Below are 4,735 nucleotides of genomic sequence, written 5' to 3'. Positions count from 1 at the left end.
GATAATGGTACAAAGACAATTCAATGGAGGACAGATTGCCATTTTAACAAATGGTTCTACAGCATTTGGATGTCTCTAGACAAAAGAAAATAAATAAAACTCTACCCAAGTCTCACACCTCATACAAAAATTCTCTCAAGATGCATCATGAACGTAAATGTAAAATATAAAACTTCTAGAAAAAGCATAGGACAAACTCTTTGGATCTCAGCCAGGCAGAGTTTTAAACACCAAAAGCACGATCCATAAAAGGGAAAATTGATAAATTAGTCTTCATCAAAATTAAAAACTTTTGTTCTATGACAGCCTATGTGAAGAAGATGAAGAGACAAGTTATAGACTGGGGAAAAAATTGCAAGCCACATATTTGATAAAAGACTAGTATCTAAAATATGCTTTAAAAAACTCACAAAACTCAACAGAAACAAAAATCTAGAAAATGGAGAAAGGAACTGACATTTCAATTTAGAGGATATACAAATTGCCAGGAAGAATGTGAAAAGACATCCAACATCACTAGCCATTAAGAAAAGGCAGATTAAAATTACAGTAAATATCACTATATGTCTCTCAAAAGGATTAAGATAAAAACCAGTAACAACATCAAACACTGATGGATTATGGAGAAATCGAATCACTTGTGTGTTGCTGGTGGAGATGTAAAATGATACAGCCACTCTAGAAAACAGTTTGGCAGCCTGTTATATAAACTATACAAGCAACAAAAATACAACCCAGCAATTGCACTCCTGGGCATTTATTCTAGAAAAAATTAAAGTTTATGTTCACACAAAACATGTATATGAATGTTTGTAGCAGCTTTATTTGTGATAACCAAACACCAGACAACTCTTATGTCCTTCAGTGAGTGAATGGTTAAACAAACTGTGGTACATTCGTACTATGGGATACTACTCAGCAATAAAAAGAAACAAACTACCAATGAGCCCAGCAACCTGAATGAATCTCTGGAGAATTATGCTGAGTGGGAAAAAATTCCAAAAGGTTATATGCTACATGTTTTCATTTATATAACATTCTTGAAATGGCAAAAAAATGTGTTACAGAAATAATGGAGAACAGATTAGTAGTTGCTAGTGGTTAAGGAGATGGTAGGGGCTAGAAGGATGTGGGTATGGATATAAAAAGGCAACATGAGGGATCCTGTGGTAGTGAAAATGTTCTGTATCTCCCCCTGTGATCCATCTATTTATCCCTCCCCTCTCCTTCAGCCCCGGACAACCATTAATCTTTTCACTGGCTTTTTATACGTAGCAATATGCATTTGAAGTTTCTCCATGTCTTTTCATTGCTTGACAGCTCATTTATTTCTATTCCTGAATAATATTCTAATATGTGGATGTTTCACAGCTTGTTTGTTCGCTCATTATTAGTTACCTATGTTTCTTCCCATTTTTGGCAATGATGAATAAAGGTGCAATAAAATTTTAAAAAAAGAAAATGTTCTGTATCTTGACTGCATGAATGTCAATATCACGTTTGCAATAATGTACTATAGTTTTGCAAGAGGTTACCATTGGGGGAAACTGCACAAAGGGTACATGGACTCTCTGTATTATTTCTTAAGAATTCAGGTGACTCTACAATTATATCAAAATAAAAACCTGAATTAAAAATAATATGGATCTTTTGGGTAAATGGCAAAAGTAAGACGGCAAAGTAGTTAAACAAAAAGAACCTTAGGTAAAGGAAAATTAGATAAACGAATCTTAAAACTGAGGCCATAGTATTATGTTTCTGAAATTTATTCTGAATTTTGGGCCTCCATAGGCTTTTTTTGCACTATTTCTTATTGAGAATCATTACTCCTATTATGAATACAATGATACAATTTAGAATATACAAAGCACTGATTTAGGAATAGTCACATTTCTGAAACTTCGAAGCCGTGAACTTGAGCAATTCACAAGCTCCCTGGGCTTCAATTTCCTCAGCTATAAAATAAGAATTACAATAGCATTGTGTGGTTTAAATAAGATAAGGCATTGAAAAATGTTACTGTTAAACTTCATAATGTGAGTGATTTTTATGCAGTCACCATTAAATGTCATAAAAGCCACAAATAAAGGCTTTCTAATTCAGCTCTGAGAAGATCAGCACAGCTAACGCTTGCCAAACATTCTGCCTATCTTTGATTGAACAAAATTATATATGCAGAAAACTAAATACAACATTCATCATAAAAGCAAGTCCCAAGACCCATAGCACACCTATGTCCCACTCTGCAATATCCTGTAGGGATATTATTTTACAATACAGAGTTTTGTTACTATTTAGGTATGATGAGGCCAGTAGACCAGGAAATAATTGCCATTGAAAAGAGAGATTGTTACTCACAGTTCCCAGAGGAAGGGAGCACATCATGGGGAAGGAGCCATATGGGGAACTGCCAGGGTCAGTGAGGAGGCAGAGAGGAGCAAGGGGAAAACAGGGAAGGAGCCTCTATTGTGGTTTCCACAATAAGAAACAGACAAGGCAGGTTAAGTGGGCTTACTATTCCCTAGTTTGAATAATTTCAGCAGGCTATGGGGCGTAAGTGCTGTCTCTAGTTGTCTGGGTACCTGGCCTTGGGGTAATTAGGCCATGCACATGGATAGTGTTTCAGAGTATGAGAGCTTAGTAAAGGTGGTGGTTGAGGTACGGGCTGTGGATTGGTTGGTCTGCATATGAAAAACACACTCCTAGGCAAGCTGTTTATCATTTCTAGGAACTTGCTAGTCCTGGGAGGGGCAGTCTCGTTAGGGTCAGCAAGGTCTGAGATGTCAAAGCATCAGAAATACAAAAAATAAAATGGCATAATTAATACATATGCCCGGAGTTTTCACAGTGGAGGTCTAAAAACAGATAATGTGAAAGTAGTTATATAGATGCTAAAATATTTTGACAATCAAGACAAAGTAAATGACCTTAAATTTCCATTGCACACAGACAAGACTTCTAACTAACTTCTTGAGAAGTTAGAAGTCTTCTCTGTGTGCAATGGAAATCAAGTTCATGGAAATGAGCTTATTCTTACAAATATTAAGTCACTCAATAGCATTCCTGTTCACATAAGGACTTTAGAGTTTGCCACAGAATTCAAGTTATCCTTGTCACACTTCCTTAGCTTTGGCCAAACAGTCTGTGTCTTCAGAGCCCCACATATCTGACTGCTCACACTGTGGACTACAGTGCCTTGATATTCTCTTATGTCACTGACTTCATTATAAGGTACAATCAAAACCTGGATTTCCCTCTCCTGTTGATTCCTGACATTGCTAACATGTGTTGCCTTTCTCTTTTTGTCAGTCTTCCCGGATATTTATCCATTTTATTGAATTAGGTCTTATTTTCATTGATTTTCCTACTAGTTTTCTGGTTTTAATTTTAAGGATTTCTATTTTGTTTTTTTTTTTTCTTCTGCTTGCTTTGGGCCTATTTCTCTCTTCTTTATCTTTTCTTGAGATAAAACGTTAAACTATTTATTTGAGACTTTCCCCCCTTTTATATTCATTTCCCTTTCAGCACTGCTTTAGCTGTGTCCCACAGATTTTGATATATTTACCTTTCCATTTAGTTTAATGTATTTTTAAATTCCCTTGAGATTCCTCTTTGACCCATAGATTATTAAGAAGTGTGTTGTTAAGTTTCCAAGTGTTTGGAGATTTTTCTATTATCTTTCTGTGACTGATTTATAGTTTGTTTCATTGAGGTTAGGTAACACATTCTACATGGCTTCAATTATTTTAAATTTGTTTAAGTTTGTTTTATGACCCAGGATATGGTCTATCATGGTATACGTTCTGTGGGCACTTGAAAAAAATATATATATATATTCTGCTATAGTTGAATTCAGTGCTTTATGAATATCGATTAGATCCTATTAGTTAGTAGTGTTGAATTAGCTAATGGTATTGAATTGTGACTTTCTGTATAAATATCTCTACCAATTACTGAGAGAGGGATCTTGAAGTTGCCAAATAAAATAATGCAATTTTCTATTTCTCCTTTCAGTTCTGTCAGTTTTTCCTCCCCTTAGTTTTGTTTTTTTTTCTGTTCTGTTGTTTTGGTACATTTACATTTAGGATTGCTATGTCTTTTGGTGGATTAACCCTTTTATCATAACATGGTGTCACTCACTGGTTTTGGTAATATTTTTTGCCCTGAAGTTTTCTTTAACTAATATTAATGTAGATACTCTTGTTTTCCTTTGATTGATGTTTTCATGGTATATCTTTTTCCATCATTTTACTTTCAACCTCTCTATATCATTATATTTAAAGTGAGTTTTTGTTGAAAGCATATAGCTTAGTCATGTTCTTAATTTATTCTACTAATCTCTACTCTTTAATTGGTATATTTAGATCATTTACGTTTAAAATGATTATTGGTATCTTAGGCATTAAGTCTACTATTTTATTTTTTTTGACTGTTCTGCTTTCCATTTCCCTGTTGTCTTTTTCCTAGTGTCCTGTTGGTTATTTGAACATTATTTTAGAATTCTATTTTGACTTATCTATAGTGTTTATGAGTATATCTTTTTGTATAGACCACATGGTCTATCCTGACACTGTGGTGGAGGTGGCCTCATTACTAATGGGTGATGGTAAAGCCTCTTCACAAGGCCTCCTCTAATACCATCTCAGAACGTAGGGAGATGGTACCTTTTTTCTTTTTTTCTTTTTCTTTTTTTTTTTTTTTGAGATGGAGTTTCACTCTGTCACCCAGGCTAGAG

This window comes from Pongo abelii, chromosome 3 (genome assembly GCF_028885655.2).
Source record: "Pongo abelii isolate AG06213 chromosome 3, NHGRI_mPonAbe1-v2.0_pri, whole genome shotgun sequence".
NCBI lineage: Eukaryota > Metazoa > Chordata > Mammalia > Primates > Hominidae > Pongo > Pongo abelii.
Note: the sequence above shows the minus strand (reverse complement) of the source record.